The sequence below is a fragment of the Rhinopithecus roxellana genome, chromosome 5, assembly GCF_007565055.1.
Source record: "Rhinopithecus roxellana isolate Shanxi Qingling chromosome 5, ASM756505v1, whole genome shotgun sequence".
Classification (NCBI taxonomy): Eukaryota; Metazoa; Chordata; class Mammalia; order Primates; family Cercopithecidae; genus Rhinopithecus; species Rhinopithecus roxellana.
Window position 1 is genome coordinate 46709328 of NC_044553.1, and position 27682 is coordinate 46737009.

Below are 27682 nucleotides of genomic sequence, written 5' to 3' on the forward strand. Positions count from 1 at the left end.
CCCTAGCCCAGAGCTGGACTCAGAGCCGATACCTCATGCATACTGGATTGATTCACAGAGAATTTACCTGAAATGATGGCTTAGAAAATCCATTGCAGGATAAAAATGGAGAATGACTCTTTAGGGACTGCCATCTAAGAAGCAGGGCAAAAATGTTTCTGCTAGGAAATTAAAGTTCAAGAAGCAAACACAAGCAGGAAACATATCTCTTACATGCAGCTTCTAGCGCTGATTCTGGCAGTCCCCATTATACCCTGGTAAGTTTAAGTGACTAGGACATGCCTTTAGTCAGTCCCCAGCTTATGCCACTGTGACCATATGTAGGTGGGGACATCTTTTGTGGGTTCATGACATTGTTTTGTGGGTTCATGACATTGTTCTTCCTGTTGCAGTGATGAGAATTAACTTCATTGTCTAACAAAATTAAACAACTCTTAACTAAGGGAAGCTAAATAGCAACTGATATTTTTGGAGGCGCTTTCAAATTAGGACAGCTGAATCTAATGGAAAAACAAACACATTTTAAACCAAATACCAGTTGCATGTTGTTGCATACCAAATATCAGCCTAGAGATAATTTTTCCTTTTGTTTCTTCATTTTTATCACATTTCTTCCCAATGCTTTATACGATTTATTGTATAATCCCAATGATTTTAATGACAGGGTTCCTACCCCCAGTATCACTCATCCAGTGATGAATGAAGCCAAGGCAGGCTCTTGAAAACGGTGCTCTGCCGAGTTCTGGTGGGGTCACATTCTCTAGGCCAGTACTTCTCAGACTTAAATGTGCATACGAATCAGCAGGAGGTCTTGTTAAAATGCAGATTCTGATTCTGTAGACCTGGACTGGGGCGCTTGAACTCTGCATTCCTAACACAATAGAGGGGCTTGTGTTCTTGTGCACAGATCACACTTCGAGGGGACCATGTTCTAGGTAGAATTGGAGCTCAGTGGAGCTTGACCTGAGAGCTTGACCAAAACTTCTTGTGTGAGAGTATATGTGGACCCCATCACTGGAGGTCAGAAAGGTCCTTAAGTCCATGATGGCCCTGCTTTAAAGGCAGGACAATCTGGGGAAGACCTTAGTTTCTGGAGGAAAATGGGGAGCTTAGCGTATAGCAGGAGCGTATATACTATGGGCTGGGAGCTCTCCCTGGTGCTGCTTAAGACTTCCCCCATGTCTGCTTTCCTCACAGGAGCCTCTCCCGAATTTCTGCTCTTTTGTCTAAAATGTCAGTGTAAATCCTCACTTGTAACTGTGCCCTACTTTGCCACTGCTGCCTGGCTATACCTTGTATTTATTGCTGGCCTATACCTGGAGTCCTTGGTCCTTCTTCGGAAAAAGTATTGAGGTTTTAAAGCTCTTATCCTTGGGGACAGATTAGACCCTCAAACCTCTATCTATCAATCTATCTATCTATCTATCTATCATCTCTCGCCTATTTATATCCACTATAATTTGATATTTTTGACCAGGAAAGGAAAAGAAAGTTCATAAGACCATATCTTTTAAACAAAATAAGGCACATAACACGTGTTCGTTGTATTTTTTAAATTGAGGTGAAATTTCACATAACATAAAATTAACCATTTTAAAGTGTTTTTAAGTGGACCAGGCACAGTGGCTCATGTCTGTAATCCCAGCACTTTGGGAGGCCAAGGCAGGAGGATTGCTTGAGTCCAGGAGTTCAAGACTAGCCTGGTCAACATAGCGAGACCCTGTCTCCACACAAAAGAAAAAAAATTAGCCAGGCATGGTGATACATGCTTGTAGTACCAGCTTGTAGTACCCCTGAGATTGGGGTATCACTTGAGCCCAGGAGTTCGAGGCTGTAGTGAGCTATGATCAGACCACTGCACCGCAGCCTGGGTGACAGAGTGAGACCTTGTCTCTAAAACAAATTAAAGATAAAATAAAGTGTTCAATTCAATGGTGTTTTGTATGTTCACACCTCTATCTAGTTTCTTTCTTTTATTTTTTCTTTTCTTTTTTTTTTTTGAGACACAGTCTCGTTCTGTTTCCCAGGCTGGAGTGCAGTGGTGCGATCTCGGCTCACTGCACTGCAAGCTCCGCCTCCCGGGTTCACGACATTCTCCTGCCTCAGGCTCCCAAGTAGCTGGGACTACAGGCGCCCGCCACCACGCCCAGCTAATTTTTTGTATTTTTAGTAGGGATGGGGTTTCACCGTGTTAGCCAGGATGGTCTCGATCTCCTGACCTCGTGATCTGTGCACCTCAGCCTCCCAAAGTGCTGGGGTTACAGGCGTGGGCCACCATGCCCAGCCACCTTGATCTAGTTTCAAAGCATTTAAAGCATAGTTAAATGAAATCTACATGAAAGTAAAGTTGAAGATTACTTGGTTGGTTCATAAGAAATTTCTGCATTTATTGAATTCACAAGTTAATTTAACTCTTAAATGGTAAATTTCTTAACTATATGAATATTTTTCACTTTGCTTTTTTATTTGCCTATGGAGTAATGATAATAATGATAGTAATAGCTATTATTTATGGAATGCCTACTACATGTGAAACACTTTGTATATATTTTGTTTTCCAATCCTCACAACAACCTAATGAAATAGGTATTATCCTTTTTTATTTTTTATTATTATTTTTTAAGACAGAGTCTCACCCTGTTGCCCAGACTGGAGTGCAGTGGCGCGATCTCAGCTCACTGCAAGCTCCGCCTCTTGAATTCAGGCCATTCTCCTGCCTCAGCCTCTTGAGTAGCTGGGACTACAGGCGCCCACCACCATGCCCGGCTAATTTTTTGTATTTTTAGTAGAGACAGGGTTTCACCGTGTTAGCCAGGATGGTCTCCACCTCCTGACCTCGTAATCTGCCTGCCTTGGCCTCCCAAAGTGCTGGGATTACAGGCATGAGCCACTGCGCCTCGCCTGAAATAGGTATTATTATTAACTTTTGACAGAAAAAGATACTGCAGCTCAGAGATTTTAGTTAACTTTTCCCAAGGCCACAGAGTTATCACTCGGCTGAGCTGAGATTTAATCCAAGTCAATCTGACTCCAAGACTTGACCTCTAAATCACAGCAGAATAATGTCTCTTGTGGACACAGACTTATTAGATGTGACAAAAAGGAATTATGGAGAAATGTAAACTCTTAGGAACCAATAAAATGGATACACATAAACTCAATGTTAAATATTTGGAAATAAGGAATGAGAAGCGATCTGATTTACTCTGGTGGTTGTCTTGGGAATGAATTACGAGGGCATAAGAGAAGAAAGAGAAAGTAGAGAAACCAGTTTTAAGGCTATTGTAGTAGTGAGGTATAACGGTGGCTTGGATTACCATGACTGCAGAGGAAATAGAGATAGACACCAGTGGACTGACTTTGGCTAGAATGCAGAGGTAGAGTTCGGTGAACTTGTGATGCAGGAAAAGAGGAAAGAGAAATCAAGAAGTTTGTCCTATCTGAAAGGAAACCTACGCTAGCGTTTTCCATTAAAAGAAAAACAACAACAACAACAACAACAAACAAACAAAAAAACCAACATCATTTAATGTAGGAGACTCATTTAATTACTCACCTGTCAGGATTTTTAAAACATGATTTATAACTATTACCGCCTCTCTCTTACATCACTAATTTCTCTTCCTTTACTGGATCATTCCTATCTGAAAGGAAACCTACGCTAACATTTTCCATTTTTTTTTAAAAAAAAAAACAACTTTTCTTGATCCCACATCATTTCTTTCTGGCTACCTTCCCATTTGTCTGCTCCTTTTCACTGCGGAACTTCTTGAAAGTATTGCCTATGGTCACTACATTCTCACTCACCTCCCATCTTTTCCTTAGCCCACTCCAGCAGAGATTCTGTCCCCACCATTGCACCCAAACTGCCTAAGATCACCAGTGACCTCCTTGTTGCCACGTTCGTCACTCACTTTTTGGGCCGTACTTTCTGGAACTTTTCAGCAGCCTTTGACCCAGCTGATCAATGCGTTCATACCCTCTTTCAAACTCTTCCTTTTGGCTTCTGTGTTACCACACTCTCCTGGTTTTCTTTCAACTGTGAAGGCTCTTTCTTCTCAGTGACCTTCCTTGGTTCTTGGTTCTTGATTTCTGTTTTTTAATTTTTTTATTTCTTTCTTTTTTTTTTTTTTTTTTGAGGCGGAGTCTTGCTCTGTCACCCAGGCTGGAGTGCAGTGGTGTGATCTCGGCTCACTGCAAGCTCTGCCTCCCAGGTTCACGCCATTCTCCTGCCTCAGCCTCCCGCGTAGCTGGGACTACAGGTGCCCACCACCACGCTGGGCTAATTTTTTGTATTTTTAGTAGAGACAGAGTTTCACTGTGTCAGCCAGGATGGTCTCGATCTCCTGACCTCGTGATCTGCCCGCCTTGGCCTCCCAAAGTGCTGGAATTACAGGCGTAAGCCACCATGCCCATCTGGTTCTTCATTTCTAGCATCTGGTTCTTCCCTCTCTGGCCCAGGGCTTCGTTCTGAACCCCATACATTTCCCCATGTGCACATCTTCCCTAGATAATCCCATCCAGTCACAGGGCTTTATGTATCTCCTGTATACTAATGCTAATCAAAGGATAGCTTCTGCTCAAATGCTCCCCATAACCTCAGACTCATAGCTCCAGCTGCCATCTCGATGTTTTTTCTTAGAGGTTGGTAGGCATTACATACTTGACAAGTCCAAAACTAAGCTCTCGATATCCACCACTGAAACCTGCTGTTCCCACAGAGTTCTCCATTTCATAAATGGCATCATCATTTACCTATTTGCTTATGTTACAGAAAGAAAGGCCAGATATGATCCAGTAATTTTATTGTATAGAAATGGGGTCTTGCTATGTTGACCAGGCTGGTCTCAAACTCCTGGTCTCAAGAGATCCTCCTGCTTCGACCTCCCAAAGTGTTGGGATAATTTTTCCCTTTAGAATGTAAGCTCCATGAGGGCAAGGACCACCCAATGACTACTGTGTCCCTGTGCCTGAAATAGTGCCTGATACCTTCTAGGTGCTTGAGGGATGAATAAATTGAGGCTGAAACAAATAAAATGACTTACCCCAAATCATCCAGTTGGTGGGAGATGACGTCAGAATTTGAACGCAAGTCTTTGACTCTAGTACTGGAGTCTTTCTCTTTCATTACAATTCATGTAATATGTGTTCAGCAGATAATTACTTTAATTATCTGAGTTATGGAAAAAGGCCCCTGACTTTTGTTATTCATCAGCCTCTTTTAAAAATTGCTAAGTTTTTTTTTTCTTTTTTGTTGCTTTATGAAGTATGCTTACTGTTACACACATGGAAAAATCATACTTTAAATGAATACTGTATCTGGAAAATATTTTTGTATTAGTAAAACAGGCTTTGCCTTGGCTATTCTTTTGTTTGTTTTTGAGAGAGGATCTCACTCTGTTGCTCATACTGGAGTACAGTGGCACGATTATAGCTCACTGCAGCTTCAACCTCCCAGGCTTAAGTGAACCTCCTGCCTCAGCCTCCCGAGTAGCTGGGACTACAGGCCTGCATCACCATGACTGGATAATTATTTTATTTTGTAGAGATGGGGTTTTGCTATGGTGCCCAGGCTGGTCTTGAACTCCTGGCCTCAGGCGATCCTCCTGTCTTGGCCTCCTGTTGGGTTTACAGGCATGAGCCACTGCACCCAGCTGACTATTCTATTTTTAATGGGCTCAAACTGAACTTAAAAACCATCTTCTGATTTTGTTTGGTCAGCAAGTTATTAAAATATATTTGGAACAATTTGCTATGCAGTCAATGAGTTTATCTTCTTGTGAACAAAATTAGTTTTTAAATTAATGTCTTAAGTCCTCTAAAAAAGGCTTCATAATGCCATTCTAAATGGAAGAACTATGGTTTGCTAACCACACGTTTTGAATGTCTCCAAAACAGAAATACAGAAATTATATCCTGGGAAGAAAGGCAGTAAGAGTCTTAAATAAATAACCAGAGGAATTTCAAAACAATAGGTATGCATACTTTAAAAATATTCTATAATTTATTTCTCTTAACTCTGGATGAAAAAACTTTTTTTTTTTTGCCTCTAAGAAATACACGTACTGGCCGGGTGTGGTGGCTCACAGCTTAATCTCAGCACTTTGGGAGACCAAGGTGGGCAGATCTCTTGAGGTTGGGAGTTCGAGACCAGCCTGACCAACATGAAGAAACTCTGTCTCTACTTCTCTACTAAAAATACAAAGTTAGCCAGGCGTGGTGGCGCATGCCTGTAATCCCAGCTATTGGGAGGCTGAGGCAGGAGAATCACTTGAACCTGGGAGGCAGAGGTTGCGGTGAACCGAGATCACGCCACTGCACTCCAGCCTGGGCAACAAGAGCGAAACTCCGTCTCAAAACAAACAAACAAACAAGCAAACAAAGAAATACATGTACTTAGTTTATAAAACCAAACACGCTTATACTGATGTTTCTTCATCTTTCACTGTTAGACATTATCTAGTCACTTGCTACTAAGGAAGGTGAGGATTTAGTTCTCCAACATGCCTCAACATACCTCTGCCACATACACTTCCCCCCTTAGCTTCTCAATAGAGTGACATAGCGATCTTTGATTAAACCAACACTCAGTAATATATTTACATTATGACTATTGTTCACAGCTGAGTCAAGTATGATTGAACACATTTCTTTTAACTCTTAGCGTTAAGCATTGCCTTTTTTGGGCTATTAGTTTTTTATGCACATATCACTAGTTCATCTGTAAGCTTTCTGACAGAACTATAATTCCTCTCGCTAACATCAAACATATTAGACAATCTGTTGCTGTTTCTTTCTACCATTTGCCTGGGAGTGACCTCCCTATAGTGCTCTACTTCTTGGTTTTATTTTATTTTATTTTTTATTTTTTGGGGGACCGAGTCTCACTCTGTCACACCCAGGCTGGAGTGCAGTGGTGTGATCTCAGCTCACTGCAGCCTCCGCCTCCTGGGTTCAAGCGATTCTCCTGCTTCAGCCTCCTGAGCAGCTGGGATTACAGGCGCGTGCCGTCAACCCAGCTAAGTTTTGTATTTTTAGTAGAGACAGGGTTTCTCCACATTGGCTATGCTGATCTTAAACTCCTGACCTCAAGTGATTTGCTTGTCTCAGCCTCCCAAAGTGCTGGGATTACAGGCGTGAGCCACCATGCCTGGCCTCTTTTAGCTATTTTTAAATGTGCAATTAAATTATTATTGACTTGTTGATAGCAAAATTTACCCTGTTGTGCTATCAAATACTAGGTCTTATTTATTCTTTCTGTTTTTTTATACTCATTAACCATCCACTCTGCCCCCATAGCCCCTGGTCTCCTTCCCAACATCTGCTAACTGCCATTCTACCGTCTATCTCCATGAGTTCAATTGTTTTAATTTTTAGCTCCCACACATGAGTGAAAACATGCAAAGTTTGTCTATCTATGCCTGGTTTATTTTACTTAACATAATGACCTCCAGTTCCATCCATGTTGTAAATGACAGAATCTCATTCTTTTTTATGGTTAAATAGTATTCCATTGTGTATAGGTACCATATTTTCTTTATCCATTCATCTGTTGACATACACTTAGGTTGCTTCCAAATTGTTGTTGTTGTAAATAGTGCTGTGATAAACATAGGAGTGCAGATATCTCTTCGATATACTGATTTCCTTTCTTTTGGCTATCTCTCTGGCAGTGAAATTGCTGGGTCATACGATAGCTCTATTTTTAGTTTTTTGAAGAACTTCCAAACTGTTTTCCATAATTGCTGTGCTAATTTACATTTCCACCAACGGTGTACAAGGATTCCCTCTTCTCCACACCTTTGCTAGCATTTATAATTGCCTATCTTTTGGATAAAAGCCATTTTAACTGGGGTGAGATGATGTCTCACTGTAGTTTTGATTTGCATTTCTCTGATGATCAATGATGTTGAATACCTTTTCACACACCTGTTTGCCATTTGCGTGTCTTCTTTTGAGAAATGTCTACTGAGATCTTTTGCCCATTTTAAATCAGATTATTAGATACTTTTCCTGTAGAGTTGGTTGCATTCCTTATATATTGTGATTATTAATTCCTTGTCAGATGAGTGTTCTGCTTAATCCAGTCTGCAGTGATTGCTCTCCATCAGACCTGCTGGACATCACTCTTGGAGCTTTCTTTTTTTTTTTTTTTTTTTTTTTTTTTTTTTTTTTTTTTTGAGACGGAATCTCGCTCTGTCGCCCAGGCTGGAGTGCAGTGGCCGGATCTCAGCTCACTGCAAGCTTCGCCTCCTGGGTTTACGCCATTCTCCTGCCTCAACCTCCTGAGTAGCTGGGACTACAGGCGCCCGCCACCTCGCCCGGCTAGTTTTTTGTATTTTTTAGTAGAGACGGGGTTTCACCGTGTTAGCCAGGATGGTCTCGATCTCCTGACCTCATGATCCGCCCGTCTCGGCCTCCCAAAGTGCTGGGATTACAGGCTTGAGCCACCGCGCCCAGCCTCTTGGAGCTTTCTTTTGTCATAGTCCTGAGAATTGTCTTTGCTATTATTATTATTATTTTTTTCTTTTTCTTTATTTGTTTTTGAGAAGGAGTCTCACTCTGTCGCCCAGGCTGGAGTGCAGTGGCCGGATCTCAGCTCGCTGCAAGGTCTGCCTCCCGGGTTCACACCATTCTCCTGCCTCAGCTTCCCGAGTAGCTGGGACTACAGGCGCCCACCACCTCGCCCGGCTAGTTTTTTTTTTTTTTTTGTATTGTTTAGTAGAGATGGGGTTTCACCGTGTTAGCCAGAATGGTCTCCATCTCCTCACTTGTGATCCGCCCGTCTCAGCCTCCCAAAGTGCTGGGATTACAGGCTTTAGCCACCGCGCCCGGCCAGCTATTATTATTATTATTATTATTATTATTATTATTATTGAGACAGAGTCTTACTATGTTGCCCAGGCTGGTCTCGAATTCCTGGGCTCAAGTGACCCTCTGGCCTCAGCCTCCCCAGTAGCTGGGATTGTAGACACCTGCCATGGTTCCTTTGATATTACCTTGAGGTGCATCTTCTACTACCTAGAGCCATGTCTACTGTTTTTTTTTTTTTTTTTTTTTTTTTGAGATAGTCTCACTCTGTCACCCAGGGTGGAGTGCAGTGGTACAATCTCAGCTCACTGCAACTTCTGTCTCCCAAGTCCAAGCTATTCTCATGCCTCAACCTCCCAAGTAGCTGGAATTAGAGGTGCAGGCCACAATGCCCAGCTACATTATGTATTTTTAGTAGAGATGGGATTTCACCATGTTAGCCAGGCTGATCTGGAACTCCTGAGCTCAAGTGATCTGCCTGCCTCCGCCTCTCAAAGTGCTGGAATTACAGGTGTGAGCCACTACACCCCTCCCATCTACTCCTTTTTTATCTACTTTCTCATACCTAGAAAATATTTCTCAGTGGATTCCTGCGAAAACGGTGTATATGAGGTACATTGTTGTGAACTGAAGTACATGAAAATATTTTATTCTGCTCTCGGTCTTGATGGATAGTTTAACTGGGTGTAGAATTCTGGAATGGAAATAAGTTTCTCTCAGGATTTTAAAGGTACTCTTCTTTCTTCAACTGCTAATATTGGGAAGACTGATGCTATTTGGATTCCTAATTCTTTATGTGTAATGTTTACTGTCTGGAAATTTTTGGATTTTGTTTTTATCTTTGTGTTCTGAAATTTCAAAGTCAGTTTTCTTTGTATGAATCTTTTTTTCATTTACTTTGCCAGGTTCCTGGTAGTTCTGTTCAATCTAGAAACTCATGTCCTTCCATTTTAAGAAAATTTCTTCTACAACTTGTACAACTTTAGGGGTTTTACTCTGAGCACCCTTATTGGTCATCCTGTCCTTCAGTATTGCCTATAAAAAATACCTGTGTTAAATATTTGTTGTTGTTGTTGTTGTTCTTGTTGTTGAGATGGAGTCTCGCTCTGTCGCCCAGGCTGGAGTGCAGTGGCCGGATCTCAGCTCACTGCAAGCTCTGCCTCCCGGGTTTACGCCATTCTCCTGCCTCAGCCTCCCGAGTAGCTGGGACTACAGGCACCCGCCACCTCGCCCGGCTAGTTTTTTGCATTTTTTTTAGTAGAGACGGGGTTTCTTTTTTTTTTTTTTTTTTTTGAGACGGAGTTTCGCTCTGTTGCCCAGGCTGGAGTGCAGTGGCCAGATCTCGGCTCACTGCAAGCTCCGCCTCCCGGGTTCACGCCATTCTCCTGCCTCAGCCTCCTGAGTAGCTGGGACTACAGGCGCCCGCCACCACGCCCGACTGGATTTTTTTATTTTTAGTAGAGACGTGGTTTCACCGTGTTAGCCAGGATGGTCTCGATCTCCTGACCTCGTGATCCGCCCGTCTCGGCCTCCCAAAGTGCTGGGATTACAGGCTTGAGCCACCGCGCCCGGCTGTGTTAGCCAGGATGGTCTCGCATTTTTTTAAAGCTTTACTTAGAATTGTTCTTCTCTAAACTTAATAAAAGGAAAGCTGATATCTCCTGTGGAAATGTTCCTACATATACCATTATTATCTCCCCTTAGAAAAAAAGGTTGACTCTTGCTTGGAAAAACAAGAGTTAAATTGATTATGTTAAAGTTGGTATTAGGCATATTTGGGCTTTAAACTTACAATGATTAGCAATAACTTTGCATATATCACTGATTGTATTTTAAAAAGTTTTGACTTTTAAGTACTGTAATTAGAAAAATTTTGTCTCCATGTGTAAAATAAAATAGTTGAATCAGTATTAATTAGACTTTCACTTTTCTCATTGGATTTGGGATAAAATAAGCCAGGGAAATTTAAGCCCTAATTTCTGATGTAAGAGATGTAGGCAGAAGTCCTAGTTAGGAATAGGTGCTCTCCTGATGCTGAGAACAGGGCAGGCAGGTGGAGAAGAGTCTTAGATGGTTGAGTCCAGGCCAGGTAGTAGGACTAGGGAGGTGCCAGTCTTCTTTGTTCTGGAGATGCTTTGTAATTTTACTTTATCACTGAGAATAAATCAAAACAATAAAAAATAAAAATAAACCAAACAGCTGAAAGAAAGGGCCAAATAATTGTCTAGTGGTGGTGATCATGGACTCCTCAGCCGTTGCCAGCCACATTTATCCTCAGAGATTTTCACTGGGAGAAAAAATGATTTCAATCAGCAGGGGGATGGGGAGGATGGGACAGTCATGTCACTTCCACCCTTCCTGTGGCACCAAATACACAGACCTATTTCCCTTTGTTTTTTGAGACAGAGTCTTGCTTTGTCACCCAGGCTGGAGTGCAGTGGCACAATCTCAGCTCACTGCAACCACCGCCTCTTGGGTTCAAGCAATTCTCCTGCCTCGGGGTCCTGAGTAGCTGGGATTACAGGCACGTGCCACCACACCTGGCTAATTTTTGTATTTTTAGTAGAGTTGGGGTTTCACTGTATTGGTCACGCTGGTCTCGAACTCCTGACCTCGTGATCCGTCCACCTTATCCTCCAAAGTGCTGGGATTACAGGCGTGAGCCACTGCACCCAGACTTTTTCTTTTTTTTTTTTTTTTTGAGACGGAGTCTTGTTCTCTCGCCCAGGCTGGAGTGCAGTGGCTGGATCTCAGCTCACTGCAAGCTCCGCCTCCCGGGTTTACCACATTCTCCTGCCTCAGCCTTCCGAGTAGCTGGGACTACAGGCGTCTGCCACCTCGCCCAGCTAGTTTTTTGTATTTTTTAGTAGAGATGGGGTTTCACCGTGTTAGCCAGGATGGTCTCGATCTCCTGACCTCGTGATCCGCCTGTCTCAGCCTCCCAAAGTGCTGGGATTACAGGCTTGAGCCACTTCGCCCGGTCTTTTTTTTTTTTTTTTTTTTTTTTTGAGACAGAGTCTTACTATGTTGCCCAGGCTGGTCTCGAATTCCTGGACTTAAGTGATCCTCTGGCTTCAACCTCCCCAGTAGCTGGGATTATAGGCACCTGCCATGGTTCCTTTGATATTACCTTGGGGTGCATCTTCCCCAAGGAAACTCAAAGAGAGCTTAAATAACTTGCCCAAGCACGTACAGATAGTTTCCAGCACCTTTAAAGCATGAATTCCCCTTAAGGGAAGAAAGAAAATGTCAATTTTATTATTTATGTTTTCCGGGGAAGAAAATGCTATTTCCTGAGTCTACAGCGATGAAAACCCCACATGACTATGTGGGGTTCCAGTGCCTGGTAGAGAATCCTGCAACCCATTCACATTGCCTTGGGAAACCTGTGTGTGTGCGTGAAAATGATTTAAGTGTATTCAAATGTGGGAGGGAAAACAAAGACGATTATACCTATTTATCTCTTTAAAAGCAACAGCATAATATTAATTTGTTTTACTTTGTTCTTTTTCTTTTTTCTTTAATTTTATTTTACTTTAAGTACAAGATATGTATTGTCTATTAATTACAATTTTTAAACACTGCATCACTCTGTATGCCTTTTCCTGGCAGGCATGCACTCATAAAACACTTGCTTCAGTTTCGTTAATTAAAAAGATGCTCAAATCCCAAAACATGTTTGGCTCTGTGTATTTTAAACTAACAATTGTTTGATTGGATTTATCCGGGTAAGTACATGAACCTTCACTCCTTTGCTAGTGCAGACCGGAGATGAAGGTGTAAGAAATCAGAGATAATGTTAAAATTAATTTGCTCCCTCAAAATAATTTTTATAAGTTACTATTCACATTCTTTGACATGTGCTGGCCTTCGGGAACACAGGGGAATGAGAACAACATTTGTTTAGTTTTCACTGTGCCATGCACTTTACCTACTGAAGTTTGTAAGGCATTTTTCCTCTTCAGTCTCATTTGGTTTTTATGTGGCAATTTTGCACCTGGTACAAAGCACAGCTGTGACATCAGAGGGGCCCAAGTTCAAATTCTAGCTCTAGAACTTAATAGCTTTGGGGCCTCGGACAAGTTACATAATACCTCTAAGCCTAAGTTTATTCATAAGCTGTTGCAAGGAAAAAATAAAATACTGTAAGTAAGCATTTAGCACAGGGCCTGACATAAACATTGCCTATATGATTGCACCAGGGCCAGGGCCGAGGGGAGGTGAGTGAGGCAAAATTTAAGGTGCAACATTTAAGGCAAACTCAATTATCAAGATAAATAGTATTTTAATGCAATATTTAAAAAATCAAAATTGGACCAGGCACAGTGACTCACGCCTGTAATCCCGGCACTTTGGGAGGCCGAGGTGGGTGGATCATGAGGTCAGGCGTTCAAAACCAGCCTGATCAACATGGTGAAACCCTGACTCTACTAAAAAATACAAAAATTAGCCAGGCGTGGTGGCACACACCTGTAATCCCAGCTACTCGGGAGGCTAAGGCAGGAGAATTTCTTGAACCCGGGAGGCGGTGGTTGCAGTGAGCCAAGATTGCACCATTGCACTCCAGCGTGGGCGACAAGAGCAAAACTCCATCTCAAAAAAAAAAAAAAAAAAAAATCAAAATTGATACAAAGTATCCATGATTAATAAAAAATGAAAGTTTTCTATAAGGACAGGGTCAATATTCCTATTTTTCTTTGTCTGGCTTCAATATGACTTGCTATGGCACTGTATACCACAACCTTATGTGAGGGGTATTGTCATTTCTTTTTTGTTATTGAACAGAAGTTCAAGTTTTTTTTGGTTTTGTTTTTGTTTTTGTTTTTGTTTTTGTTTTTGAGACGGAGTCTTGCTTTTGTTGCCTAGGCTGGAGTGCAATGGCACGATCTCAGCTCACCGCTACCTCCGCCTCCCATGTTCAAGCGATTCTCCTACCTTAGCCTACCAAATAGCTGGGATTACAGGCTGCCCCCACCACACCTGGCTAATTTTGCATTTTTGGTAGAGACGGGGTTTCTCCACGTTGGTCAGGCTGGTCTCGAACTCCCGACCTCAGGTGCTCTGCCCACCTCGGCCTCCCAAAGTGCTGGGATTACAGGCGTGAGCCACCATGCCCGGCCCAAGTTGTCTTTTAATTCTACCTATGAGAATAACTGTCCAATAATATACTACTTGGCAAAGAAGCCAAAACAAGAGTGTCAGTTTATGTGAAGTTTCATTGTCTAAACTGTGGTGTCATGACTAGCTAATAATATAAGGTAGCCCATGAATGTTTGCTGAGCTAGATTGAACTGAACCAAAGTGGTAAAGACTATATATGTGTGTGTGTATATATATTGGCCTATTTCCTGAGAATTGTTAGAAAGAAAAATTGTTTCAAAATCCATGTGCAATAGAATTTTCTATAATGCTTTTCTTGTCTCTGAATTGGGTTTTGGATAAATCAGTTTTATTATGAAGCTATTTTAGGATTTCTGGCCACAAACTCTTCATAGAAAGACTTCTTTCAGACTTCACTCTTGAAAGTGTTATGTTGAGGGCTCGGCTGTATGCTATATAAATATACCCTGAGGCTGAACTTGCCCTGTTCTGTACAACTGCAGTTATCTAAGTTAAGACGTAAACATTATTCAAAGGATCTTCCCAATATTTTGTGCTTTCTCTGCTGCTTGTACCTTAGTTGTAGCTACTTTAAAAAAATTATTGTGAGATGGATTAGACACCAATTAATTCATAAGCAAAACATAATATTTGAGAGAATGAGCCTATACATGAAGAAAAAGTATCACCAAAAACAGCAAAGCCAATTGTAGTTTATTCAAAACATATGAAAAATCTATAATTTCTATAAATAAAAAAGGACAAAAGGACTTTTCTTTTCTTTTATTTTTTTGAGACGGAGTCTCACTCTGTTGCCCAGGCTGGAGTGCAGTGGCCAGATCTCAGCTCACTGCAAGCTCCGCCTCCCGGTTTTATACCATTGTCCTGCCTCAGTCTCCCCAGTAGCTGGGACTACAGGCGCCCGCCACCTCGCCCGGCTAGTTTTTGTATTTTTTTTTAGTAGAGACGGGGTTTCGCTGTGTTAGCCAGGATGGTCTTAATCTCCTGACCTCGTGGAAAAAAGGAATTTTCTTAATTCTATATTACTATTGGCAACAAAAAACAGTCATAAAGAGTAATATATTGTGTTTATTGGCTATTAACCCAAGTTTTTAGTTGGTTATTCACAGAATAGTGTCCCAAGGTCTGCACCCCACCTTTGTTCAATGTAAGATTTCTCTTATTTGATGAAACATTTTATTTTATTTTTGAGACAGAGTCTTGCTCAGGCTGGAGTGCAGTGGCGCGATCTCGGCTCACTGCAACCTCTGCCTCCCAGGTTTGAGCAATGTTCATGTCTGTCTCCCAAGTAGCTGGGATTACAGGTACCTGCCACCACGCCCGGCTAGCTTTTGCATTTTTAGTAGAAACGGGTTTCGCCATGTTGGCAAGGCTGGTCTCGAACTCCTATCTTCAAAGCTATCCACCCATCTAGGCCTCCCAAAGTGCTGGGATTACAGGTGTGAGGCCCCGCAACCGGCCCTGATGAAACATTTTTAAAAAGGAAAATGGATATGGTGATAATGAAAGGAATGGTAAAATTTAAATTGAGTTACTCAGTGCAAAACAATCCATTGTGTTCTCCTTGTCTGCAGACCTACAACTGTATATAAATATGCAGAAACTATTTTCCCTTATCTTAAAAACGTCCACTAGGCACTACAGATCTCTCCATGGATATTATTTCCCACCTTCTTTACACTGCCGAACTTCTCTAAAGAGCGACCTACACCTTTTTCGCATTTCTACAGCATCCGGTCTTTTCTTTTTTCTTTTTCTTTTCTTTCTTTTTTTTTTTTTTTGAGACAGAGTCTCACTTTGTCGCTCAGGCTGGAGTGCAGTGGCGTGATCTTGGCTCACTGCAAGCTCCGCCTCCCTGGGTCACGCCATTCTCCTGCCTCAGCCTCCTGAGCAGCTGGGACTACAGGCACCCACCACCACGCCCGCCTAAGTTTTTGTATTTTTAGTAGAGATGTGGTTTCACCGTGTTAGTCAGGATGGTCTCGATCTCCTGACCTCATGAGCATCCAGTCTTTTCTTAACCCACAGCAATCTGATAACTAAAAAACACTCCTGAGGGTCACCAATGACTTTCTATTCACTAAATTTTCTTGGCTTTCTGCAGGGCTTGTCCCCTGGAAACTTTCTGCCCTTGAGCCTTCTCACCTGTGTCTTCTCTGACACTGTCCTCACCCTTACATCTCTGGGTCTTCCTCATCGCTCCCGGTGGGAACCTTCTTCCTCCTCCTGGTCCCTACATATGACTATTCCTTGTGGTCCAATTCTTTAGCATTCTAGTATTGAGAATGAACAATGTGTAACACACCTCCCAGTGGATCTCAACAAATCACAGTGAGAATTGCTGAGGACTAAACAAAGTGCTAACTCTTTATCCATCCCGAACTCACCACGGCCTTGGCCTAACTGCTTTCCAGTCTTCTTACAAACACCATGTTGACCTACACAAGCCCTTGACCTCTACCTACCTAGAGGAGCCTGCTTACTAGCCTTACAGATGTTGTGTGTATCTCATCCTCATGACTAATGGCAGTGAAGAGACACAAGTAGAACCAGAGCCCTGCCGTGGGGTAAATCACTTAAACAATTCCAGCCGGGCGCGGTGGCTCATGCCTGTAATCCCAGCACTTTGGGCAGCTGAGGCAGGTGGATCCTGAGGTTAAGAGATGGAGACCATCCAGACCATCCTAGCCAACATGACAAGACCTCATCTCTACTAAAAATACAAAACTAGCTGGGTGTGGTGGCGCCCGTGCCTATAGTCCCAGCTGCTCGGGAGGCTGAGGCGGGAGAATCGCTTGAACCTGGGAGGTAGAGGTTGCAGTAAGCTGAGATCACGCCACTACACTCCAGCCTGGCGACAGAGGAAGACTCTGTCTCAAACAAACAAATAAACAAACAAACAAAAAAATAAATTCCCACCCAGTTGGGCTGAGTGTGGTGGCTCACTCCTGTAATCCCAGCACCTGGGGATGACGATGTGGGCGGATCACCTGAGGTCAGGAGGTCAAGACCAGCCTGGCCAACATGGCAAACCCCCTCTCTGCTAAAAATAAAAAAGTTAGCCCGGCATGGTGGTACACATCTGTAGTCCCAGCTACTCAGGAGGCTGACACAGGAGAATCACCTGAATCCAGGAGGCAGAGGTTGCAGTGAGCCGAGATCGAGCCATTGCGCTCCAGCCTGGGTGACAGAGTGAGACAGTGAGACTCTGTCTCGAAAGAAAGAAAAAAAAAAAAACGAATTTCCATGGTGTCTAGCATAATACACTGCACAAATTATTTGTATTTAAATGACTGCTTTATAAATAGTATTATAGCCATCGAGTTTATAGAATTGTTCTCTTTGGTAATTTTTTTGGTAACCTTTGCAGCATAAAATAATTTGTGATAAATCATGGCTTTTTAATTGAAGTAATGCAAGAAAAACTCCATCTTCTGTAATGAGTTACAATCAAAGCGATTCTGGAGAAAATGGATATTTCATTGCAATTTAGCCTACAGAAATAGGGAAAGAGTTGGAAAGAAGCTAGTGTAGGCTTAATCATTGTGCATTAAAGTTTGTCCCCTTGGGATTCAAAACAAATCACTTGGAAAGAAAAAAAATAGATCAGAAGTGGAAAGTCGTGGGCCTGATTCAAGACCACGTTGAAAGCCCTGTTCTTATTGAGAAATTCATGTTTTGAAATAATTACTAATACAATTATTTGTCTTATTTGCTAATTGGTATGATTTTTATAAAGGAAATGAAAGTCAGCTTAAATAGAAGGTGCCTACATATGGCAAGAGCCCCTCACCTTCCAGGTCCTCTCCTTCCCTACCTTTGAGAATGAGGGAGTCTTGCAGCAAATGAAAAATCAGAATTCGGTTTTGATGGCCAGAAGTAAGAAGGCACTTCCTCTGTTTTATAGGTAGTCCGTTCTGAGGAATATTAGGATCTACTACTACTCTCCCAGGAAGCCAGGAATGGGTGCTTTGAGGCTCTGGCACCTTAAGTAGTAGAGGGGGTAGGGTCGGTATTGGGGTGGGTGGGGAAAGGGTAGAGTAATAAGAAGAGGAGGAAACAAGACAGAGGGGACTGTCATGTGTCCATCTGAGATGCTGCTCTCCATATGCACTGACAGGCACCCCAAGGGAGACAGGCAAGAAACGTTTTGAACCTTTTTCTAGACTCTTGGTGATGGACTCTAGGTTTGAATGGGTACTTTCTGCTAACACATGCACACCTTTCCAGATGTTGTGGCAAGTTACATCCAGAAAGTCACTGGGAAACTGAATGACAGTGTCATCACCACGACATAGGATCCAATTCAATATGTATTTACCTAGTACGTACCATGCACCAGGCAGTGATAATCTAACCCAGAGAGGAAAGAATAATCCTTGAGCTTTTGCAGCACTAAAGAGATGCTGTTAGATCAGATCTACACATCACAAGAATCAAGGCCATTACTCTCCTGGTCACAACGGCAGTGTTACATGTGTCTGTGATTATTTGGTGAATGCTTGTCAGGCTCTAAGCTCTGTTTGAGCAGAAAGTGATGTCTCTTTTTTTCATCTTCACCATTGTGTCTCAGGGCTAAGCATAGTTTCTAGCACTTGGCAGGCATCCAATAGATACTGTTGTCTGAATGAATGTTACAGATGCATTAGCGCTTTGTGGAGGGTATTAGCCCGTTTTACTGGTGAGGAAACAGTCGCAGAATACCCAAGATCACACACAAATAACAGTCTTTAATACTAACAGCCCCTAAATAATAATCCTGCAGGAGCGAGGATTCCAAAAACGCTCAGTCGAATCCACAGTTCGGGTTCTTCTACCATGTCGGGCTCCTTCCCCTGGGTTGGAAGGGCTCAGGCTCCGGGTAGACAGACAGGAGCCCCCCTGTGCTGGGTAAGTACCAGTGTCTGCGGAGGAGGCACAAACCAGATGAGGAGAGGCGGGCAAAGGTCGTGTCTCCCTCAACTCCGCTGAAATCCCGCCCACCGAGAGGAAGAACAATTATGAGTGAATGGGCTTGTGCGTCCTGATGAGAATCCAAAATCGAGAGGAAGGTGGAAAGAGCCAGGACGCGCTGGGAGGGGATGAAGCTGATAGGAGAAGAAAGAACTGGGAAGAGGAGGAGTGTTCGCGGTTCTTTCTTGCGTCGTGTCTGCTGCGATGAGACACGATCCTGGGTCCTAACTGCAGGTGTCAAGGAGATTCAGTAAATTATACTTGGCAGCCCCGGAGGGTTCGTTCACCTGCACAGGTGGGGCGTCACCGTGACCTAATCAAATAACTTCTCCCCAATTTGAGGTGAGGCGGGGGAGATAACTATTTTTGTGGGAAAGCGGCTTAGTAAATAAGGTATATTGGGGCTCTGGAGAGAATTGCAATGCCACCACCATGGCTATGATCTCCATCAGGCACCATTTCGACACCTCTCCAAATCAACCATCCCTACAACAGGATTTATTTTCCAATGAGCGAAATCCCCGCCTGCCAACTCCAAGGCTCTTGGATGCGAGCTCTGTGGGAAACAGCAGCGACGAGCAGAGGCTATTTTGGGTGTGGGAACGAGGAGGGAGGAGGGGCGGCGCCGCCAGGCTGGGCGCGGGTGCGCGGGGAAAGCCTCCAGCTCGGGCTGCCACGGCAACCGCGTCCAGGCAACGCGCCCGGAAGCGGCTCGGGCGGCGCGCGGCGGCTCGCGCCCCCCGGGAGCCGGGAACCCTGCCGGGCCGCGCGCCGGGCCAGGCGGCAGGCGCGCGCTGATTGGACGGCGCTCCCCGCGGCGCGGGCCCGCAGCCGGGCGCCCTGCTCAGCCAGCGCCAGCGGCCGCCGCACCCAACCGCGCCGGTGAGGACATGGGCAGCCGTGGCGCGCCCGCCCCGCGCGCCGGTGAGTGCCGCGCCCCGGGAACCCCGGCCGGGCGGCCTCCGGGGCTGGGCGGCGGGAGCGCCCTGGGACGGCCGGTGACCTTGGGGCAGCCGCTCAGGAGATAGGCGTAGGGGAGAGAGAGCTGCGCGTGGCCCATGTGACATGCCGCGGGCGAGAGGGTTAACTGCATGTGACGCGAAGGGCTGAAGTTGGGCACAGAGCGCAACTGGCGTTGCATTTTCGCGGGGGCTGCATGCTAGCGAACCAAACGAAGCCCGAGGGACTGTTTGGGGGAGCTGGGGTGGTGCACGGATTGCCAGGGGTAAAGGCGAGTCAGCCGAGCCACGACTCAGAGTGAGTGACCTTGGGCAGGTTAACCATCTGCTCTTCCGCCTCTTCGCTTTTTCTCATCTTTCAAAGGAGGGGCTAGGGGGTCTTTGCAGTTCCAGAATGCTATTGTGCCATCCTACTGCGAGCTGAGAAAGAGCCCTAAAGTACGGTTCTGCAGGTACCGGAGATGCAAAGCTTGACCATGTTTATTCTAGGAGGGGTTTCCATTAATTGGCTCCTAAAGTGGCAAGAAATGTTATCCTTGTCTGGAAGATTATGGAGCAAGCAGTCGGTGGTCCGGAGAACGGCTTCTTTAGATGCACAGGTTAAAACCTGTTAGGTGCCCTAAAGACATGAACAAAATCAGGATTAATGCTCCTAAGTTCTTCTTTCCTGTAGTTAATCTAATAGGAAACTTTGTATTTGAACAGGTAAAATCAAAACCCAATCGTGGCAGGCAGCAGCAAATTAAGTGAGTCATTTCTTCAATGTGCACGAGGTTTATGTGTGTGTGTGCGCGCGTGTGTGTGTGCGTGTGTGCGCGTGCGCTCTCGTCCTCAGCTTGAAGTCTGTGTACGGCAGTGTTAGAAATTATTTCATAGGAGTAACCAGAAATAACGCTAGAATGATTCGAATCCACAAAAGTGCAGCTCTCTCAGCAGCAGGGGCAAACATTTGCAACTTGCTTTTAAAATAAGAGTTAGGTTTGTAGAGTAAATATATTCTTTACTGAGAACCATCCCCAGGTTTGCACACTGTATCTGTCTTCTGTGCCCTGTCACTGAACGTGTGTGTGTGTGTGTGTTGGGGGGCGGGGGGATTCCGTGGCACTTATCCTATTTTTAGCACTGACTGATACTAAAAAAGACACTTAGGCCCCCTTCCATATCCACTGTCTATAAACTTCCCTCTTCCACGGAGGGGAAGGGAGGAAGTACCCTCGCACAGGTATCCCTGCTTGCTCCTTCTGACTTGCTACTTAAAGGCTACCCTTGATTTTCATTCGAATCTGATTTCATCTGTATAAGAATGTGGGTTGGGAAGACACAGTTTCCAATGTTAATGAATAAGCTTCTGCAAGCTTGTTTACCTGAGGGCTTAATAACCTTTAATGTGTTACATGTTAGAAATCTGATAGCATATGGAGAGAAAAATCCTGAGTGCCCAGGGATTCAACCACGAAGCCCTACCAACCCTTTAATGAACCACACCACGTGGTGCTTGGAACCCTCGTTAGTGCATTATTCAGCCTCCTCTCTCTGCAGGCCACTAGGCTGTGTCGCTCCGACCTGGCTTTCAATGTCTTGTTTCTTGTATCCTGCAGCCACACTCTTGCATTTTCATTTTTTCTGTAGCTGAGCCCACCTTCTCTCCTGAGCACCCGAGCCTGAGTGAACAACTTCCTGCAGAAGAGCCTTCTCTAGTGTCCTCTGCTGCCTCACCAGAGTAGGGAGGCTCTTCCACTTGCTCCTTAGTGCTGCCTCCAAACCAATGCACCATCACCAACCAAGTCTCTCGGAAGGTAGTGCTGTCTGCTTATGCCCCTGCCTTCTTTCTTATCTTCTGGTCCAGTGCTTCCCAAACCTCGGGGCTCCTCAGAATCACCTGGGACATTTTGAAAAACTTGGTCTTTAGACTCCCTCAGATATACCAAATTAGAATCATTGGGGGCTGGGGTAGGGTGGGGGAGTAAGACCTAAAAATCCCAATTTTAAAAACAAACCCCAAAAGGAGGAGCAGCAGGAGAGGATGAAGAGAAGACAGAACTCTCTGGGCAGTTCTGATGTACACCCAGGTACAGTGGGGATCTCTTTACTTAATGCTACAAAAAAGTGATAAACAAACAAAAAACGTGAGCAGCCAGCTTCGTTCTCTTCTCTGCTTTGTCTTTTGCCGGGGACTTTGGGGTTTCTGTTGAAGCTCTCTTAATTCTTTGACCTTGAAGTTCCTCAACATCTGTTCCTATAGCCTCAGTTTCCACTGTGCTTCAGCTAACATCTTGGACTTATTCAGTCTTGAGCAAGACTGAACCTTCGAAATCTTGAACTTGGACTTCAGCCTGTTTAGCTGATACTACCCACATACTGCTCTGGATTTTAACGATCGCCGAGGATCCTGATCCCTTAAGCACTTGCTGTTCCAATCCTTCAGCCACTCTGTGACTCTATTTCTTCACTTGGGGCATGTAGGTTGCTAGCCATATCTGTTCTGTCTGGGATCCCAGAATCCTTTGTTTCAGTGTGTTGGGCTTCTCATATTCCAGTCCTCAATTCAAAATCACCCCCCTTACTTGCTTATTCTTCTCCCAGCCTGCCACATTATCCAGGAGGAAGTCACAAAGACTTTTGGACAGGTTCCATTGAAAATTTACGCTGGCTCTAATTTCACCAGATCAATTCCCACTTTACCTTCCTCAAGGCCCCCAAGTGTCTTTCTCTTCCTCTCTTTGTCCTTCTTTATTTCCTCTTTCTCAAAGGAAGAAAATGTCTACAAGTCCCTTCCCCGAGGTTAATCCACATGCACTCCACACTCTTCATTCTCTGGTCTTGATTCCTTCCTTCTCACCTCTTTTGGGAACTGGCTGCATTTGTTATTCCTCTTCTTCAGTGTCTTTGGTCCTTCCCTACTCTGCCCCAGCCCTTACTCCACCATACGGGTCATCCTCCCCATAACAAACTATGGTAGGGTCCTCGCTCTGTGCAATAGAATTTTCTGTGGTGAGAAAAATATTTTATATCTGCACGGTCTCATAGGGTAGTCACTATCCACATGTGGCTCTTCAGCACACGAAGTGTGGCTAGTGTGACTGAGAACCAAGTTTTCCATTTTAGTAAATTCTAAACTAACTTAAATCCAATTGAGGTAGTCAGATAGGGCCAATGGCTCTTGTATGGGGCAGCACTGTTCTTGACCCTGCTACTCTGTTGAACTGTCCTCAGGTTGTCTTCTTTGTCCACTAACCTATTCTGGTTTCACCCTCATCTTTCTGTTGAAACTGCTTCCCTGGAGGGCTCTGGCATAGGTGTCCTGGCTGCAGATCTGAGGCCTTTGCCCTGTCCTTCTTCTCCTTGGTCCCTGCCCTGCGTCTCCTGGCAGCAGTCAGCCCTTTGTGCCTCTCTCTCTCCCTGTCTCCATGACACTGGTTGTCCAGGCATACTCGAACCTCATTTGTTTCCTTTTTCTTCCTGGCCTGTAGACACAGGGATGCTGTGAGATCCTGTCCTTGGTCTTTCTTTTCCTTTTCCTCTTCCCTTCTCCCTGCCCCAGCCTCCCCTCTGAGCCCGCCGTAGTATTTAAAGAGCACTGGGCGCTTTCCCCGCGCCTCACTGGGCGCCCTCGCCCACTTGTACTACTTCCTCTAATCCTTACTCCAACTCTGTGAGGCAGAGACTCTGATTACTCCCGCTATGTAGGTGCAGAAATTGAAGTCGAGGGAGATTTGAATAACTTAAAGAAAACACTGCTTTCAAGGAGCAGATCTGGGAAAGGGACTCCACCAGTCTGACCTTAGAGTCCCACTTATAACCCTGTTTACTCAGGGCCCCCAGGTACCTTCAAATCTATATTTTGGGCCCTGAGCTGTCTCCCACATTTCACTCAGAATGTAATACTCAGAAGCCTGGCTGCTTTGTCTTTACCTTGTCATCCTGGCTTCTGTAATCATTTTTCCCCTTTTTAAACCTTTTACTTTGAATAATTCAAATTTATAGAAAAGTTGCAATAATTGGCCAGGTACAGTGGCTCATGCCTGTAATCCCAGCACTTTGGGAGGTCAAGGTGGGTGGATCACCTGAGGTCAGCAGTTCCAGACCAGCCTGGCTAACATATAGTGAAACCCGGTCTCTACTGAAAAAATACAAAAATTAGTTGGGCATGGTGGCGAGCACCTGTAATCCCAGCTACTCAGGAGGCTGAGGCAGGAGAATTGCTTGAACCCAGGAGGTGGAGGTTGCAGTGAGCTGAGATCATGCCACTGCACTCCAGCCTGAGCGACAGAGCAAGGCTCCGTCTCTAAAAAAAAGAAAGAAAAGTCGTAATAATTAAAATAATTCCCAACATACCTTTCAACCAAATTCTCTAAATATTAATTTTTAACACACTTGCTTTACCTTTCTCACTCTGTCATATTCTCTCATTCTCTGTCTCTGTGTCTGTGTGTCTGTGTGCTTATGCACACACATATGTATACACACACACATACATACATACATATGTTGTCGTTTTCCCTGAACCATTTTAGAGTAAGTTGTAGACATGGTACACCTTTGTCCTCCTAAATACTCAAGTGTAGATTTCCTTTTAAAAAGGACATTTTCTTGTATAAGTGCCAAAATCGGAAAATTAGCATTAAGAGTTATTATCTAATCAACAGGCCTTATTCATGTGTCATCTATTGACCTAATAGTGTCCTTCATAGCAAAAGAGGAGAAAAAAAGATCTTTATTGTTTTGTTCTGTTTTTGAGACAGAGTCTTGCTTGGTTGCCCAGGCTGGAGCGTAATGGCACGATCTCGGCTCACGGCAGCCTCCACTTCCCCGGTTCAAGCAATTCTCCTGCTTCAGCCTCCCGAGTAGCTGGGGTTACAGGCACCTGCCATCATGCCTGGCTAACTTTTGTAATTTTGTAGAGATGGGGTTTCACCATGTTGGCCAGGCTGGTCTTGAACTTCTGACCTTAGGTGATACGCCCGCCTCGGCCTTCCAAAGTGCTGGGATTATGGGCGTGAGCTGTCACACCTGGCCAAAAAAATCTTTAAAAAAAAGAAGATGTTTTCCGGTCCAGGATCCAATCCAGGATCTGTGTTACATTCGTTATCATGCCTCTTTCATTTCCTCTAATCTGGGACAATTTCCCAGTCATTCTGTCTCTCGTGAACCTTGACACGTTTGAAGTGTGCAGTCCAGTTATGTAGTCGAATGCCCTGTAGCTTGGCCTTGTCTGATGTTTCTCATGAGTAGTGGAATGTGTCCCTCTCAGTGCATTCCTTGATGACATTAGTGCCGTCATCCTCTTCTCTGTAACCAGAGCTTGAACACTTGAGGTTATTCTGACTTTTTGTTCCTTGCACTCCCACGTCCAGCCGGTCATTGGGTCAAGTTGAGGTGTTCCCTGCACAGTCTCCCTCCATTCGTGCCTTCCTTTCTGCTTCTACTGTCTCTCTCCTGTTTGGGGCAGTTGTGGAGTGAAGGCCTGTGCACACTGGCCTCAATCGACCGTTCCAGCCTAATCGGCCACTGCTTAGCAACAGGAACCCAAGGGTCCCATAGTCCTCAGCAATCAGTATTTCCTCTGCTTTGCCCCCTCTCCACCCCTTCCCATGCTGCTCTGAATTCACATCATTTACCCCTTTGAATATCAGACTCAAATGCCTGTTCCTCAAATGCTTTTCCTGATGGCCCAGTTCAAACTGATCCTGCCTTCTGCCCAGTAGCACTGGCCAACGCCTCTGTTCTTGCACAGTGGCTTGCTAATGTTATTTCCCTGCAGAATGGAAGTTCCTGTAGTGTGGGGACTGTGTCTTGTTCAGCACTGTAGAGGCTCAATGAATATTTGTTGACTGGACTAAATTATTTGATGAAATCATTAAGCAAGTGCACAGAACAATCATGGAGCTGTCTGCTAGCACGTGGTATGCGATGGTGGATGTGAGACCCATGCTTTACCCGAAGAGTCAGGTGGGTGTTGGCTCAAAATAGGATCTTTTTAGTAAAACGGTGGATAATTTGAGAAGGCATTTTCATTTTGTAAGTGGAAAAAATGATTCTTCCCTGATGACACTTAACGTCGTGTGTATGTGTCAAGACAAAGAAAGAGCATATTTGATTTTTTTTTAAAAAGAGTAGAGAAACTAACATAGCATATTAAAAATGGCCTATCTAGTTCTTCACACGCCAAATGAGCAGCTGAATGTGAGAGGAGTAGTTTCTCCAGCTCCCTTCCTCCCTGGGAGCCCTGGAGCCACCTGCCTCCTCTGTCTGTCTGGCCTCCTCTGTCTCCTCTGCTGTCCTTCAGCCTGCCTCCCCACTCTACTCACTGTTTCTCTCTTCCCTTATTTCACTCTTTCTGTCTGTTCCTCTCTCTTAATTTTTCTACTGTTCTCCCATTCCCTATTGACTATTTTATTTTATTTTTTGACTTATTGGATGTGGTTTTATGTTCCATGAGTTTTTCCATATAAAAGCAGGTGATTTTTGCAAAAAGAGAAAACCCAATTGGTTTTTATGTCTTGGTGGTCTTTTGTCGACTCCCTTCCATGCTCAGTGGTTCTTGTTATTTTAAAAATGTAGTTATCAGTGATAATAAAATGGTTTATCGGAAGGAACATAATTACCTCTTTCTGGTACACCAGGAAAATTACTAGGAATGTGCTGGTTGATAAATATCAAGAAGCCTAAAATTTTCAGTTGCTGCCAAGGGAACATTGGTTCTTGAGGTTGAAAATCAGATTTCAGTGTGGTGAAAACTCAGATTTCCGGGTGGCGAGCTGCTCAGCTTACTGGGAACTTCAGTCTTCCTCCCTGAAGGTGTCTGCGTTTGCTGACCGGTGGTCACCCCTTGCCCCACTTCAGAACGTGTTTGTGGAGATGACATTCTCTCTGGATGAAGCAACTACAGAAGTGCAGGCAAGAGATTCTGCTGCCGTCGCTGAGTGTGGCTTAAATAAAAAGCATGTTTATGTGGGAGAGAATGTGTGGGGGTTGCTTTTGCATTATGGAATTCTTAAAATTGTTGAACCGGGAAGATGTTATTCAGAAACCCCTGGTGCCTTCAGCTTGCTTTTTGTTTATTTCAGGTTTCTTTTTTCCCCCATTTTTAATTATCTCTGAAAAAACTCAAGAGTCCTCCCCTGCTCCTAAAATAGTTATAAAATTAATGTGCTGTACTCAGGTCGTTACTCCACGTAAAAGAGTAGAAGACTCCCATGTTAAGCAGAGAAGTCCAGCCTCCTCTCTCTGAGTGTGAGAAAAAGGGCATAGACTGGAGACTGGATCTTTCTTCTGAGCCTGAATTCTTAGCTTTTCAGCCAGCGATTCATCGAGGGTAGAACCAAAAGTCACCACCGGCGTTCTGTCTGTACAAGAGTACACAGAGGCCGGGCGCGGTGGCTCAAGCCTGTAATCCCAGCACTTTGGGAGGCCGAGACGGGCGGATCACGAGGTCAGGAGATCGAGACCATCCTGGCTAACACGGTGAAACCCCGTCTCTACTAAAAACTACAAAAAAAACTAGCCGGGCGACGTGGCGGCGCCTGTAGTCCCAGCTACCCGGGAGGCTGAGACAGGAGAATGGCATAAACCCGGGAGGCGGAGCTTGCAGTGAGCTGAGATCCGGCCACAGCACTCCAGCCTGGGTGACAGAGCGAGACTCCGTCTCAAAAAAAAAAAAAAAAAAAAAAAGAGTACACAGAATCGTGCCTTCCCCTCCTAGTTTACATGGGCTTTTAATAATATTTTTTCTCTTCTAGCTGTTGCACTTGGTAGATTTCTTTTTTAACATTTGGTTATGTGTCTTTTCTAATGCTAGAAAGAAAAGTTGCCAAATATTGCTGTTGATTATAATAAAA

General features: G+C 44.3%; 1 protein-coding gene across 14 annotated transcripts in view; it reads left to right on the forward strand.

Moving 5' to 3' along the window:
- The window catches only part of FAM81A (family with sequence similarity 81 member A), a 163303-nt gene that overhangs the window by 51717 nt on the left and 83904 nt on the right, over positions 1–27682 (forward strand). The window contains exons 1-2 of one of the 14 annotated variants that reach the window (XM_030929687.1): positions 19726–19809; positions 20550–20590. The exons of 6 other annotated variants lie outside the window; for them this stretch is intronic. The gene's annotated coding sequence lies outside the window, so the exon portion shown is untranslated. Of the gene's footprint in view, positions 1–19694; positions 19810–19953; positions 20143–20549; positions 20591–27682 lie in introns of those variants that run through there. 7 more of the 14 variants (XM_030929693.1, XM_030929686.1, XM_010374239.2 and 4 more) reach the window with 7 other exon arrangements.